General features: G+C 33.9%; 1 long non-coding RNA gene and 1 pseudogene across 2 annotated transcripts; both read right to left on the reverse strand.

Annotated features, from left to right (window-relative positions):
• Positions 1 to 6,303: 6,303 nt before the first annotated feature.
• LOC132180419 (uncharacterized) lies at positions 6,304 to 11,714 on the reverse strand. Its single transcript, XR_015912050.1, has 3 exons — positions 11,005 to 11,714; positions 9,008 to 9,063; positions 6,304 to 6,776 (listed from the first exon to the last, which is right to left on the reverse strand). It is a non-coding gene; the product is annotated as an uncharacterized LOC132180419 (long non-coding RNA).
• Positions 11,715 to 11,834: 120 nt separating this feature from the next.
• On the reverse strand, positions 11,835 to 16,920 carry LOC148585225 (putative disease resistance protein RGA3; annotated as a pseudogene). The gene is made up of 3 exons (XR_015912041.1): positions 16,398 to 16,920; positions 12,436 to 15,519; positions 11,835 to 12,324 (listed from the first exon to the last, which is right to left on the reverse strand). The product of XR_015912041.1 is annotated as a putative disease resistance protein RGA3 (transcript).
• Between the last annotated feature and the right edge of the window lie 427 nt (positions 16,921 to 17,347).

Below are 17,347 nucleotides of genomic sequence, written 5' to 3' on the forward strand. Positions count from 1 at the left end.
ATCTAATCTGTTTAATTAAATGGATTGGATTAAAATTGTTTTACATAGTTTTATATACATACATCGTCACGATTCAAACCTGACGTGCAAATATGAATTATCACCCCTACTCTAAACTCATCAATTCTTACATGAAACGGGAGTTCTCCAAAATTCTGTCCAAATTTCTTGAAATTTAAGCACAATACTTAAGAAATTCCAATCTATGCTATATTAATTAGGTTGATAAATGAAGGTGGGGTTTGTTTGGTGGGTTTTGTGTTGGGCCTTTTTTGGCAATATATATATATATTTTTAATTTGTTTACGCCATCTAGTATTTAAAAGATCCCCATTAATAGTAGTAGGCATTGGGTAGGTCATTGCTCATCAAATCAGCCAGGCCGTATTGGTATTGACGTATAAGTATTTCAACGATTATCGATGGGTTTATATTTATAAGGACGGTGAACTTAGGTATCTTTATGTTTTTTCATTATCCAAATTAAATTTTTTGCAAAATTTATTCACCAACACCTATGCTATATATGCGTGTCAAATGTAATTCTTCCTTTTTTTCTCTTGGCAAGAAAGAAATTATTTTTCTTTCAATTGAGTGCATTTTATTATTATAATTTCTCACTTTCTTGGAAAACAAGAAGCTGTACGTGACATCAACACGGTTAAAGCCGTGTGGCCGAGTCGGATCCAAAGGTGTTTAATATGGACGGTGAACTGGGTATCTTATAAATCTGCTAACAAAAAAAAGTCCACACTTTTTAAAATTGGTTCGATCTTTGTGAAGTGGAATTTCGTATTATTTGAAGATTGGATTCAATCAGACATGCATTTCCAGAAATTCCAGTTGGGTCTTCCAAGTAAATCCCATTTCTACTTTGCTTGACATTTAAGCCACGCCACTGAAATTGGTGTGAATGGTTCAAGGAGTGCCGTGCCAAAGATAACGTAGAGATATTTAGTTGGAAAATGGAACCTGCGCGAGTCGGTGGGACATCACTATTAGTTGAATGGGAGATGTTGAAAAAAATGCGGGGGTGGGCCAGAAGAGTTGAATGGAAATAAAAAGAAAACCACATCTCATCAAAGACTATATTTTTCAAAATTACCAAAATATTGTTAATATTCCCCTCAATGACAATGATGAAACAATCTTTAGTAAAATAAAAACAAAAAATACTAAAACTTCTAAAAAGAACTTAATTTTTTTTTTTTTAAATAAAAAATTTCTGTTTTAAAAAAAATAAAATTTTCGTTTAAAAAAATTTGTTTTAAATTTTTTTTTTTAAATTAAAATTTTTCATTTAAAAAAAAATTAAAAATTCATTTTTTTTTTCAAATTTATAGGGGTATTTTTGTCTTCTTGAGAAATTTATAGGCATATTTTTATCTTTTTGCTAGTTTTGGGGTGACATTGACAATGTTTTAGTAGTTTGGAACGATATTAACAAAGTTTGATGATACATTGTCAATTGAGTGGTAGTTTGAGGGGGTACGTGAACTTTACCCTTTTATTTTTTATTTTTTCCAATGGCTTACTAGTTTCCCTTTAATTACTTAATTCCTCTATTTGCTTACTCTCCTCAATTTTCTCTAATTCATTATTTTTTGAAATCGGTAAACATAATTCATGAGTAGGTGAAATAATTGTGGGGGTAGAAACAACAACCAATTTTTTTAATTTGCTTCTTTTTATTGATAATTCTTAAAAGATGGGAATGAATAAAAAGGAGTGTGTATAATTAAATTTTTCTTTCACAATTTCTTGCAAATTTGATTCTACTTTAATTGCTTTTTGTTCTACCAATTATTTTTTTCTTTGACAATGTCGGGGTCTTAGCCGAGTCCTAACCGAGTCTTGGTGATATTCCAGTGAAGTCTTGGCAATGGCTCAGTCGGGTCTTGTGATTACAATCAAATCATTGCAATTGCGTATCAACTCTTTGTGATTTGATTACCTTATTTGTAGTGTATTCACCTATCTTATTTTTCCTGTAAGTAGGGATATTGATTGATCTTTGTAAAAGATCAAAAAAGTGAAATAAGAGCAAAATGTAGCCTATGGGGCTTTATCATGTAGACATATATAGGTCATAAACCAAACTACTTAAAATCTTGTTTATTTTTTTTATTCCGTCTTGTCTTTATTTTTCTATTTGATTATCATTTCTTTTAGCTAATTTCAGAATGAGAAGCTCAAACTCAAATAATAGTTCACAGTTTTTTTTTTAAAAAAATTATTTTATGAAAATTAAATAAGCTTTTTCATCAAACTAAAAATATTTTCTAAAAATTATTTTACGCCAAAACAAATGCAGCTTACCTAAAATGATATATATATTGTAAGTAAAATGATATCTATATATATATATATATATATATATTTGTTGTGGCTCTTGTTTTGTGATAAATATTTGTATGCAGGGTTTGGGAATGCTTTAGTCACAGAAGACATCATATCCACATTTATGAATTTACCCATTTTGCCGCCTTCTTATCCCGTGTCATCACTTGTCGACGTAGAAGTTGAGTGGCGAAGTCATCTAGCAAGTCGTCGGCTTTGTACATATATGACATCCTTTAGCTTTGATAGCATGGTTCTTGGCCTGCTGCTCCTCCACATCCAAAAGCACAGCTTGGATAGTGGAAATCGTGTCGCTAAGCTTTTGAAGCTCAAATTATTGCCTCACTAATTCGCATTTTATAGTGGATAAGTGGTTATTGAAGTAAAAATATCACCATGGTGTGTGACCAAGTTTCTAATTGAAGGCCAATTAATGCCACAATGTTGGTTCAATATGATAAATTGCGAAGCCTTTGTAATCAAGCATGTTCTGTTTCTGTTCTACAAGCCAATATATATGACAACAAAAGCCTATATCAAGCTCATAAATGCCAAGAAATTAAATTTTAATTGAAAAATTCTACATAAGCATGAATTACTTTCATTTTGTTTGAGTTCAATTATTGTAAAAATATTTTTCTTGGATTTGATAATATTTAAACTAAAAGACGCACCAAAGGCAAATTGAATGGGTACAGAATCAGCTTTTGATTCAGTGAGAGGTGTTTGAGCGCAGAAGGAAAATGTATTTGTTGTAAAGCAGATGAACAAGCCAAACTGATAAAAAAGAAAAAAAATAAAAACAAAAACAAAAACAGTAAAAGTAAAGGACACGTTAAAGTGGGGGATGACAGATTATAAATTTCAATGATTTAATGATGAAATTTATTTTTTTAGTTTTAGCAATTTCAATTTTCAGCCTTTCAATCCTTTGATCAGTTTATCTGAACCCAAGTGATAAGTCTTCGCCGACAATGACACGACCTTTTACGAGTGCAGCCTTGACAATCGTATAGCTCATTATGCATTAAATGATTAACTTTTGTTATTTGATTAATTTTTTTTTAAGATAGTCATCATAACTTCAACTTCTAACTCATTCTTCTTAAATCTTAAGCTCTAGAATCAAATTGCAGGGATAACTCTGTAAATCCCACTCATCACCAAAGATTGTACTAACTATCAACCAAAAAAAAAAAAATCTAATGCAAAACAATGCTATCAGAAATTAAACAAAATGAAAAATGCAGCCTAACCATGCACAGAGGTGCATGGGATATATTATTGATCAGAGGTGCATCGTTGACTTGACGTTCAAACTTTGAAGGGAATACATTAGATATGATGTGGCCATGTGCGGCTCATAAATCTTCTTATCATCTCGCTGAAACAATTTCCAAAGCTCAAAAATGGGTGGCTCAGAGCCGTGTGGCGGTCTAATATGCATGAATAAGAAAGTATTTCACAAAGAAATTTTGATATATTATAATTAAGTTATTACGGAATTTACAATCTCTCTTCTAAACTTTTAATTCAAATAATATCTTCTCTAAACTACCAACAAAAAAAAAAAAAAAAAAACCTCTACAAATTTTTGAATAAGATAAAAATATTCTTATAAATTCAAAATAAAAAAACAAATTCTTTTTATTGTTTTTTCTTTCATATTTTAAAATTTGGCTACACTTTTTTTTCTTATAATTTTAGTTAGTTATATATATATATATATATATATATATATATAATGGTTTTATTTTATTAAGGGTAATTTCATCACAGGAAAACATTAATTAACAATTTTTGTAATTGAAAAGGTACATTTTCCTAATTAATTAAAGTTTGAAAGATATTGAAGAGAACTGATTTATCAAGTACTCACAAAAAAAAAAAAAATGATTTCTCAAGAAGACTAAAATAGTCCTATAAATTAAAAAAATAATAATAATAATTTAAAAGAAAACAAAAATTTTTAATGCTCTTTCTTTTATATTTTTAAATTTAGACACTTTTTATATGCTTTTTTTATTTTTTATTAAAAGTATTTTCATCATTGATAATTTGTCATAATTTAAGAGGTATGTTGAAAATTTGAGAGAATATTGAAGAGAACTGAGTCGGCCATTTGTCCTAACATCCCATACCATGACTTATAACATTCTTTGCATGAATGGGAACCGATTGCATCATTTTCGTTGAAACCGTGTTAGAGGTTGGTCCATTCCATATCATTATCAGTTGAATCGAAATAGTTGAATGTAGTTATGTAACCCGCGTGAATAGTTCAAGGAGAGCCAATTATGTTCAAAGATTATGTAGAGATATTTAGTTGGAAAATGGAACCCGCGTGAGTAGGTGGGACATCACTATTAGTTGAATGGGAAATGTTGAAAAAAATGCGGGAGTGGGCCGGAAGAGTTGAATGGAAATAAAAAGAAAACCACGTCTCACTAAACTTTTAATTGTAATAATATTTTTCAAAATTATCAAAATATTAGCCGAGTCCTAACCGGATCTCATTGATATTCCGGTGAAATCTTGGCAATGGCTCAGTCGGGTCTTGTGATTACAATCAAATCATAGCAATTGCATATCAACTCTTTGTGATTTGATTACCTTATTTGTAGTGTATTCACCTATCCTATTTTTCCTATAAGTAGGGATATTGATTGATCTTTGTAAAAAATCAATCAAGTGAAATAAGAGCAAAATGTAGCCTATGGGGTTTTATCATGTAGACGTAGGTCATAAACCGAACTACTTAAAATCTTGTTTATTTTTTATTTTTTTATTTTGTCTTGTCTTTATTTTTCTATTTGATTATCATTTTTTTTTAGCTAATTTCAGAATGAGAAGCTCAAACTCAAATAATAGTTTACAGTTTTAAAAAGAAAAATTATCTTACGGAAATTAAATAAGCTTTTTTATCAAACTAAAAATATTTTCTAAAAATTATTTTACGCCGAAACAAACGCAGCTTACCTATATATATATATATATATATATATATATATATTTTGTTGTGCATGTTTTGTGATAAATATTTGTTTGCAGATCTAAGGATGCTTTAGTCACAGACATCATCATATATATGCACATTTATATATGAATTTACCTCTTTTGCCATCTTCTTATCCCGTGTCACCACTTGTCGTCGTAGAAGTTGAGTGGAGAAGTCATCCAGCAAGTTGTCGGCTTCGTACTTGGCAATGTTGGCATCCTTCAGCTTTCCAAGCCAATCTTTGATAGCATGATTCTTGGCCTGCTACTTCTAAGCTTGGATAGTGGAAACCATGTCCCTAAGCTTTTGAAGCTCAAAATTTTTAATTTTAATTAAATATTTAATATAGTAGATAAGTGCTTATTCAAATAAAAATATCACCAGGGTGTGTGACCAAGTTTCTAATTCAAGGCCAATTAATGCGACAATGTTGGTTCAATATTGTGGCATCAGAAATTAAACAAAATGAAAAATGCAGCTAACCATGCATAGGGCCAAGCATCGCCATCACCGAACTCGGCTGATTAATTGGTGGCGCCGCTATTGTTGCCATCAGCAGAGTCATAGAGCCAAGTTTCGACATAAGTTTTTCGCTAATAGTAATCCTTTCAGCAACAACGTCTTGTCATTGATGATTATATGTACATCATTAGTGACAACTATACACAATCGTCGTTGATGATAAGTGTTCTAATAATGTTTTTTTTTTTTGTAAGAAATAAATGGCTATTGCTTTTTTTTTTTTTTTTCCTTTGCTAATTACTGTTTAATTTTTTTTTTGTATCAATTATCCAAATCCCACTTATTATTTAACATAGAAGAACAAAACAAAACAAAAAGAAGAAGAAGAAAAAAAAAAACCCCCCTCAGCTAAATTGACTAGAACAGAGCATAGAACAAAATCATATAACATATTAACATATATAGTAAAAGAGATTGGAAAATGAATGGAGTACAAAATGCATAATTTCATTACGGCAGAAAACTTTGGACAAGGTAACAAAGCGAAGCTACGATATGAATCTGAAGAACCTAGCCTCTTTCACAAATCCTAAAGATAATTTTGAATCTACACGGTTGGGACCCCTCCCAGTAAGATTTGCACAACCTCCACAATACATTAACAGCATGGCTTAATGTAATTTGCACGATTTAGAGAAAGTAGAGTCATTTACAGGTCACGATGAGCATCGAATTCATGACATGCATTAGAAGCCGAACACTGGTGAGCTCAGAACTAGTAATTGTAGGCCAGCTACGTTGATGGTTGATCAAGATGGGCCGCACATGTATTGCACTCATCATGTCTGTTGGGATTATGACAATAGCCACATCTATCATCCAAACAAGTTTTTAGGGTAGATCGTTGCAGATATCACAAGCTAATTGCTGCAAAAGAGAAAGCAGTACTCCTTGAAAAGATCCCCCGCACATTAACCTGAATAAAACAAAAAGGAGCAACGACATTTGTTAACATGTACAATAGTTTCCAAGCACTTGTCAAGAATTCATTTAAGAAGTTGAGGAGCATATAATATATGAAAAAAAGATATGCACAAGGAAACTACATTATACTGAAAATGCACAACCATGGCCATATGCTCTTATGAGCTGCCAAGATTACCAAGTCAGAAAATAGCAATGGGAAATATATGCTCATTTTTAAAATTTAAAAACCCATTGCGAAGGAAAAGGTTTACTTGATAAACATTATTGATAACTAGTCGTTTTCAAGGTAACTAGAAGGGATTGAGTCACAAAATGTAACTAAGAACCATAACTCAAATTCATGAAGCACACAATTTAAACAAAGGATTTTTATTTATATAGCTCAAGGATGATTTGGTACAATTTACAGAGAGAGAGGTTGAGAGAGAGCATACTTCTAAGTCAATGATCTACTGATTCCACATCAATGTTGATATCAGCAATGATTTTGATGATTTCTACTAGTAATCCAAGTCTATCTGCTGTCTCTATATAAAGTAAGTTGTAAATTGGAGAGAAAAATGCACCCATTCTTTGCAAACAAGTATCAAACTTCATTCAGAGTATGACCTCCCAATAGGTTGGATCGTGCGAAGGTAGAACCACAAGAACATAAAAATGAACAACAAATTATAATGCTAAAAGACAATTTTTTTTTTTTGGATGAATAAGCAACTTCATTAACAAAACAAACCAAGAACATATCAACAACTAATACAAACCTGATTAACAGACTGAAAACAGCCTACACAGAGGCCAAAAAACAACAAACAGCAGAAAAAACTCTAGCTAATAGCCCAAAACAATTAAACCAAACCCTTACAAAGGGCTAAACAATAGCCTCAAATCAGAAACAAAATCCAACAAAACAGAGGAAAAAGACTCAATCCTCAAAGAAGCCACATATAAAATCTGCAGCAACACCCTTACAGACGAAACAGATTATCCTCAAAACCATAAACAAACCTAAAAAAACCTGCAACACATCATCAACAAAACAGACTTTCAGACAAGTTCCATAAGGAGCAGAGTAACATATTCTCCCTAGTCCTTGGGAACTTTCCTTTCCCAACAATTCTAGCACGAACTTCCCACAATACTTTCTTCAAAATCTGCTCCTCAGTGTGTGGATGGCCTGCATGATTAATTTCATTTCTAGTGCACCAAATGTTATAAGCTGCAGAACCCAAAGCCAGCCTACAGAGCAAGCCTTTAAGAGTGTTACAACTCCAAGAACTACATCCCAGCTGAAGAATATCCTCCCATATAATAGGGGGATTAGCCACTTTGCATCTAGTCATACAAAACTTCCAAATTCTATAACAAAAGCTGCATTCAAAAAATAAATGGTTTCGGCTCTCCATTTGATTCCTACAAAAACAGCATTGAATATCTCCTCTATAACCCCAACTCAGCAACCTTACTCCTGTAACCAACCTATCCTTCATGGCAAGCCATAAAATGAAAGCTTGCTTAGGAATGGCTAAAGAAAACCAGACTAGTCTCCACCACTCAATCTGATCCATTTTTTCCTTATAAGCCTCCCAAGTATCTGAACTTACATAGATATACCTTTCCTAGAAGCAATCCAAATAGGTTTATCACAAGAACCCAAACTGATTTCAGTAAGCCGAGTTTGAATATCCACCAAGGCTTCAGACCTAGCAGGCCTCCAAAACCATTCTCTATTATGGATAACAAAAGATAATTTTGCCTCCGCACTACTTTGAGCATCATAAACAACTCTAAAACTATACTTCTCAGGAAGAATGCCATCAGGATGCCAAAAATCCAACCAGAGATGTATATTTCTTCCATCCCCAACCTCAAATCTCAAGAACTTCTTAGCAGTATCCCTCAACCTGAGAAGCTTCCTCCAACACCAAGAGCAATTCTGTGGTATATTGACACTCCAAAAACTCCTGTGTTTCAGAAAATTTGCCTTAATCCAGGCCACCCATAAAGAACTTGATCTAGCAAACAAACTCCATATGTGCCTAAGCATAGAGGTTTTATTCCAAACATTAATTCTCTTCAGCCCCAAACCACCCTCTTTCTTAGGAAAACAAATATCATTCCAAGCACTTTTGCACAATAGCCTCCACATCCTTCCCATTCCATAAAAACCTATTAAATTTCTACTCAATAGCATAAAAGACAACTTAATCACAAGTAGCAAACCTCCTCTTAGGTCCATCTTCCTTGACTTGTATATGAGTTGCAATATCAACATCAAGCTGCAGAACAAAATCACAAACTTCAGTTCCAACTTGTAAAGTTACAGAAAACACATGAAATTGAAGTTGGTTGAGCTAACTAGCTCATAGCCATAAATAATTGTTCAGATATAATAGTTTTATGAGAAAGGCATACGGTAGAAGAATTGAATAAGACTGCTAATTAGTTTGCATGCAAGAAAAATCTTTCATCAATGGAAAGCCTGCTATGCAGATGAGCACACCATTATGCAATTGGAATTCCTTTCAGGTTGTTATTAAAACTAAATAAATAATGTAATTGGGTTTATTGTGTTACATTAACCATTCATACTTGTCTAATCTTTGTAATATGAAACTTAAATTCTTTTCCACCCATGTGTTTAAACTCAACAAAATCCAATAAATACATGTTGCATTTAGTGCCCTCAAAGAATCCAGTTGTGGTAGAATTGAACTATTAAACTTGCATATTAATGTGAAATCAATATTTACTTTCAATTCTTAAAATGAAATCTAAGTCCAGTCAAGTTTCACTCACAAAATGTCACATCTGTAAGAGATGCATATTCATGTTTCAGTCACAAATGCTAAGCACGATCAAAGCTTTAAGCTTTAAGCAAGAGAAGCATGGAAACCAAGCCAGCACTTGAAAAGCCAGATGAAGTGGAACACAGGACAATATATGTCAACTTATTGCATGGTTGCAGCGTGAAGAAGTTTCAAATCTTAAATCCATATATGTCAGTGCTTCAATTGGTTTTGCATATGATTGAAAATCAGAAATTCTCCAAAATATCAAAACTCTTAAGAGTGAAAAAAGGAAGAAGGAATAGCATTGACATTTTAACATTGGTATGGGTGGTTCTATATTCTATGCCTAAAGAAGTCAAAGATGCAGCAAATTCTGAAACAAATTCCACTATCAACCCAAAGAAATTTTCATAATTTTATAAACTACCATACTTATTCTAAATCAAGAATTAGTTTTGCTTACTGTGTATATGAAATAATTACTTTTTAAAAGATTTTGACAAAACCCTTACTAATTTAACAATTTTACGTATTCAACTTTTGCTTATATATCATCTCTAACAAATAATATGATGATGCATTTAATTTGCTAAATGTGATATAAAAGACTTAAAGTAATAATCATTTAATTAATAGTTTAAGAGTAGGTATATCAATAAAAAAATGTGTAATAGAGTGGTAGTAGAGCAAAGAGTGAGATGAGAGATCAATAGATTATAAAGATTAGGAGTTGTAAAGGAAAAGAGGAGAAGAAGGAATTATGAAAAGAAGTTAAATAATCTTTATAAGGAAAGTACGAGGTTGGCCTTGATTGATTTAACAAAAAGGTAAATGATTGATTTGCTAAATGTGAAATTTGCAAGGGGCTGTGTTGTTTGAAATAATGGTGCTCTGTCTACATATACCTTTGCCTGCACAAAGCCATGATACTTAGACAAGCTCATCTTCTTCTTCTTCTTTTTTTTTTTTTGCCTAATTAAAAAAAGTTAAGTGGGAGAGATTAACTGTTGCTATTTTATTTGTGCGTGATTATATTAGTATTTACTCGCTGAGAGCTGCACATGAGGACCTAGACAGTAAAAACTGCAGATGCTCCTTCAAGTCTAACAAAGCCGTAGTCTGACCCAGCCCCATAGATCGAGCATCAATGAAAATTAAGGTGGTTTACACTAAACAAGCTCATCTTAATAAAGAGTGGTTGAATTTAGAGGTTGTCTGAGCAATTTCAAAAATTTTAGGGTGTTAACATCTGTTATTTTACATGTTTGTATGCCTTAAAATGATTCATGTCTCTGACTTTTGCTTATATTGTGGCCAGTTTCACTATCAATGTGTGCATCTCGAGGTTTAAATATCAAGATCATGCTTCTAATCCAAACAAAGCTATCAAACACATTTTAAAAAACATGTTGAAATTAGGATAAATACCCAAACGATTCTTGAGGAGGCACCACTTTCAGCTCTACCTCTTTCCCAGGGTTTCCTTCTGAGGGAAAAAAGCTTCATTTTATAGATCCCTTCTTCGCCTCAGTTGTGAAATGAGAGTTTTGGAGTAAGGAGCGAGTTAACTGAAAACGGCATAATTCCAAGGCAAGAGGAAGTGGAAGCATGAAACTAGGGGCAAAGAGAAATAGAAATCACAAACCAGTACTTATAAAGTAAGATGAAGAGGATCACAATTCACAGGACGATATAAGAGGAGTTCAATCCTTTCAGCAAATGATAAGATGAGCACCCTTTTCACAAAAAAACTTCGGTCAGGTTCCACTCGCATCTACTGCTTCAACATTCAGCACCTTGCGATCTTTTAGATGATATCGATATTGTGGTTGGTTTAAGTAAAGAAATCAATCGTGGAATGAGCAATTGTAACGATGAAAGCAATGAGATCTAATTCCCGACTTGTCAACTTATTGCACAGTTGCAGAGTGAAGAAGATTCGAATTGGTATGTCACTATGTCAGCGCTTCAATTGTTTCTGCATATGAAATGGGATAAATAAGAATTTCTCCAAAATATCAAATTCTTGGAGTGAAATAAGGAAGAAGAAATAAAATTGACATTTTAACATTGGTAGTATATATATGAGTGTTTCTATGCCTAAAGAAGTCAAAAGATTTAGCAAATTCTAAAACGTGTTGTCACTAATACAATTCCACCATCAGATAAAAAAGATAAACTTATACCAAGTCTTTTGTCTGTCTCTGCCTTCTTTAAATAAGTGAGATTTTCATATCCAAACAGCTAGGAGTCTCCACATGATTCCCACAAGCCATTTCATGAATTGCTCATTTCAATCAAAAAAACCAAATACCAAATTCACCAATAACTCAAAACTTTTCTAGTGAAAATAATAAACATGTAAATTTCATCCATGGACGGAGCTACTTGCAGTTAGGCTCCAATAGCAGTAACAATGAAAAGAGTGTGCCCAAAACGTTCAACAGGATCTAGATTTGACATCGAGAAAATCCTAACATAGTAATGCCAAAATTTGTATTAAATCTTTGTGAAAATTTGGGAGGGGATTGACTTCCCTGGTATATTATAAGTCTTTTACCTAATACGTAATGCTACCGTTTGTAGAATTTAAATTTCAAATTGCAACGCGAAAATAAAGAAACAATACTGGAAATGCCGTTGAAGTGAAACATAGGAAACAATACTGGAAATGTTAGAGCCTTGCACAAATCTGATTCTCAGCAAGGTCTGAAGAAGTGTCTATACTTCAAAAGCCATCCTGACTTCCTGCATATGAAATCAAATATGATATGTATTAAAAGCCTGACTGAGTAAAATTAAGATGAACAAGAAGAAAAAAAAAAAAAAAAATACAGAGTAATTGGTGACTTAAAAAACCTGAACAAGTTGGCTATCCTCGCTTTCTTTCCATTCCCAATAATTACCATTGCCGCCATTTCGAAAGTTTGGGATGTGAGCAATCTTGGGCCAATCCTCTCCCGTTTCTTGTTCACATCTTTCCTCCAAGCAAGGACATTTTGCAATCCACAAATGACGTAAAGAGGTGAGGCGGCGCATACCTTCGGGCAGTGATATTAAACTGGGGCAATTGAGGATCCCAAGCTCTTGAAGAGAAGTGAGGTCGCCAATCCAATCCGGCAAACACACCAAACTAGGGCAATCAATAATTTGAAGCCCTTGCAGAGTGGTAACATCTGTAAGCTCTCTTGGGAGAGAAACCACGTTTGGAAGATCTACTATAGATAGATGACCAAGTCTTGTAGGTCCAAGGCAATGTGCGCCATCTTCATTCTCATTGCTGATAAGTTCCTTGCAGCCCCCAATACAGAGGTTTTCAGAGCGGTGAGATGTCCAAAGAGGGGAGACATAGATATTCGCAATTTCGGGACAGCTCCAAATCTTTAAAGTCTCAAGAGAAGGGAGGTTTTGCAGCCACTCTTCCGGAAGAGATTCAAATTCCTTTAATCCTTGAAGACGAAGAGACTTCAATTTGGAGAGACCGGAAAAGGAGGATGAAGAGAAGGGTGTTGTTTCGCTCTTTTGTGCTACGTCTGGTATTAGAGACATCATAGGGCAATCAGTAATATACAAAATAGAAAGGCAAGGAAATGATGGGAATCATGGAAGATGATGATGTGGATCATGCGCTACTGTTACTGTTTCCCTTATCCTCGACCATCCCTTCAACTTAGGCAATTTATCAAGCCAGAGATTTTTTAGGGGAGAAGAGGAAAAGTCACTACCATCATTGCTTATGTACTCCAGCGCACTCAAGTTCAAAAGACTAAGACGCTTGAGAAAAGGGAATCGGTTCAATGGTGGGATATGTTGGCACCATTTACATCCCACTATGCTCATATCAGTCAAATTCGAGAGTGAGGACACCCAGCTAGATAACCTCACACCTGCATATCCTTCTATAGTTAACGTTTTCAAATTTAGGTGTGGCCGAAGGTTTTCCAACACTTGTTCATCATTTGTAATTGCCTTACCACTATCATCATTAGCTTCTTGGTCCCAACTTAAGAACAGATCGTCAATGTATTGCTTCCTCTCCAAGTTTGCAGCCTTGGCTTCCAATGGAAAAGATTTTAAGTGCTTTAAACCCTTGATAACTAATTGTCCTCTCAACTCATTGAAACCATCGAGATCGCCTAGCCCACTCTCCTGCTTTGGAACACAACTTTCCTTCGTCCCTAACTTGTAAAACGTTAGTCTTTAGAGAGCAGTCAACTTTCCCAGTCCATGCGGCATATGAGTCAAGCTCTCACACCCAAAAAACGTAAGATGCCTAAGGTTGATCAAGTTGCTTGCGTGTTTAGGCAATTCTTTAAGCCCACAACAATAGTCAAGTCTTAATGTTTGCAAATTTTGCAATTTAGTTATAGAAGTGGGGAGTAGTTTGATATCTTTATTCCAAGAAAGATCAAGAAATCTTAAATGCTTTAACTTGCCGATGGAATTTGGTACTTTTTGAATACTCGTACAACTCATATTCAATGCACGCAAGCATTTAAAACTTGAAATAAGTGTATCATAAATCTGCTTATTCCAGTCAAATACTGCAATGTTCGCAATCAAACTTTCATCAAATATTGCAAATGGTTGAATTCGTAGAAGAAGGGTTCTCATTTTGTTAGCCTTCAACAAAAGAGCTAGAATATCCGGCAAGGAATTTAAAGAATTAAATGCCACATGATGAGTTCTTTCAACTACTATTTCTCCATTTGGATTTGAAATTATGCACTCATCCCCGGCTATTGACAGCGCAACATCATGCATAAGGTCATGCATTTTGCAGTTGGATATATCACCCATAACACCTCTTTGTATGTCTTGGAAAAACGACCTCCAAAGCAATTCCATAAAATACTCACGACCAACATCTTCAAGACATCTGTTTCTATCAGATGAATGAATAAAGCCTTGAGCTATCCATAGTTGAATCAAATACTTCACTTCAATGTAAGTATCTTTTGGATACAATGAACAAAAGGCAAAGCATTGCTTCAATTTTGACGGGAGATGATCATAACTCAACTTAAGTATTGGGAAAATACCATTGTCTTGTTGAGTTATTTTGTAAAGTTCATTGTTTTTAAAATACAACCAATCAGCTTCTGAATTTTGGAAATATAATAGACTCCCTATAGTCCTTATAGCAAGAGGAACTTGCACACACCTTTGTACGATCTCCCTTCCTATTTCTACTAGCTTTGGATTCTTTGGCTCTTCCCCATCTTTAAATGCCATTCTCTTAAATAAATTCCAAGAATTGCTTTCGGATAGACCTCCCAAAAGATACGGAGACAATGTGCCAGTAATCTCTGCAACTTTTATGCTGCGTGTAATAATCAAAACTTTGCTTCCCCTCAAGCCACCCAATAAAAATGTTTCCAAGCTCAACCATGTATCGCGATTCTCGTTCCATACATCATCTAAAACAAGTAAATATCTCTTACCATCAATTTCTGCTCTAAGCTGACTTTGCAACAAATCCATCTCATGGCTTTCAAGTCTCTTCTTAGTGGCAGATTCTATGAGCTTTGCAACAACAATTTTCACGTCAAAAGAATCAGAGACGCATGCCCACAACCTCAAATCAAAATGTCTTTCGACCTCCTCGTCATTGTACACATATTGAGCAAGCGTGGTCTTGCCTAGTCCACCAATCCCAACTATGGGAATGATCGAAACATTCTCTTTCACATTGGAATTCAATAACAACTCTTTAACGGCCTTCTTTTCACCTTCTCTTCCAATGACTTCTTCCTCACGTACAAAAGAGTGTGTATTTTCTCTCTTCTTATGCTCAAATTGTGTCCCTATAGGGTGCTCGGTGAAGCCAAATTTGATCCTATCAGTTGTGATTTCATCTAGTCTTGCCCTAATTGCCTTGATCCCATGACCCATTTTAAGGCTATATGCAAGCTGGTTCGATTTGGAAACGAAGAGGTATACCTGTAATACACCCCAAATATTTAGTATGGTCCATTTTGATAGTTAAACAATTTTTGGGCTATGTTTGTAACCAAGGAAAATATGAAGGTCATGACTGGAATTGTAATTATATAGTTTAAGTTAGATTATTTATTTTATTTATTTATTATTTATTTAAAACAACCCATTCGAATCCGATCGTTGTAATAGTTATAGAATTATCCTACCATTGAATAGTTGGGTTTACAACTATAATGAAAAAATTGTTGTTGTGGATTTATTCTTTCGAAATGTTGTTAAGGTATTAATATAAACTATGAAATGATAGGTAATAATGACGTTGAATTTTGTAAATATTAGGGATATACATGCATGTGGATATTAAGCATTTGCATTCGCTATCCGCACATGTGGATGCGGATGCAGATGCGGTTAATAACAGAATCCACATATTCTTTATATATAATACTTTTATATTTTTTATATATTATATTTATTAAATTCACCAAAACGATATCATTTTTGATCAAATATATGTTATGTTTACATTGTTTTTGGTTTTTTCTCTTCACAATTCACTCATTCACTTGGGCAAAAAGGCAAAAGTAATGTGAGATCAATATATTTTCAAAATATTAGGGTTTAAAAAAAGAAATTAATTAAACAAGTCAAAAACACTAAAAAATGGTCTAAATTATTTTCAAAATCATCTAAAATAGGTTCTGATAGAAGCCCAAAGAAAACCCAAGCAAGAGATTAAAATAGGCCCATTACCTAAAATGCGAAAAGCATAACCGCATTCATTCACGGCAATAACTGCGCGAATGCTTTCACATCCGCATGTATACCCAGAGTAAATATGCAAGCTGGTTGGATTTGAAAAAAAAGAAGATCCGTACCTATTTTGCCTTCTTATCCCGTGTCATCACTTGTCGCCGCAAAAGTTCAGCGGAGTAATCATCCAGCAAGTCGTCGGCATCGTACATGGCATCCTTGAGCTTTTCAAGCCAATCTTTGACCTCATGGTTCTGGGCCTGCTTCTCTTCCGCATCCAAAAGCACAGCTTGGATAGTGGAAACCGTGTTCCCCAACCTTTTAAGCTCGTCTGTGAAACCAGAGAGCAGTCCAGTCTCTTGGAGAGCAAGAAAGCCCAAACTCTTAATCATACCCGCAGCAATGTTGAAAAGAACCGATTCGGCCATTTGTTGTTCGTAAGTCGAGTGAATGCTAAAAGCTGCTGTTGATTCAGTGGGATCGAGGTGTCGAACTGGAGAATTAAGGAAGATGTGTTTGCTGTGAAGCGGATGGACATGGCCAATTGCCATAAAAAGAACCAACATGCCTATAAAAAAATCCAAAAACAAAAAGAAACATTAAAAAAATATTGAAGAAAGAAAGAAATTAAAAATAATAATAATAGTATTGAGAGAGCCATCGAGTTTGAATACAAGATTATTAATGTATTAATGTATTATAAAGTTTGAATTATTGTGCGAATCCAAATTAAATATGATGGTCTCATCAATTTCTAAGAATACAGACAAGATGTAGGCGTCGTGATGCATAAGAATCCAAAGCAAAGTTGGTGTAACGTCAAGTGTGTCGGGGAGTTGCTTTCTTCACCCACCCAATTTACTATCTTTTTATTTCCGTTGCCTTCACCCACCCACCGACTTACATTCATTAAATTTGAAAAGAGTCCATCAGATCTAACGTGGCCATGTGCGTTAATTTCTCTCATTTTTTTTTTTTTTTTAAAGAAAATCAATCTGATTTGATTAATAGTGTCAAGAGCATAAAAGCTCTTATAATCACAAAAAATACAGTTCTGCAAGATCATAGCCGAAGC

Source organism: Corylus avellana, chromosome 5, assembly GCF_965113065.1.
Source record: "Corylus avellana chromosome 5, dhCorAvel1.hap1.2, whole genome shotgun sequence".
Lineage (NCBI taxonomy): Eukaryota > Viridiplantae > Streptophyta > Magnoliopsida > Fagales > Betulaceae > Corylus > Corylus avellana.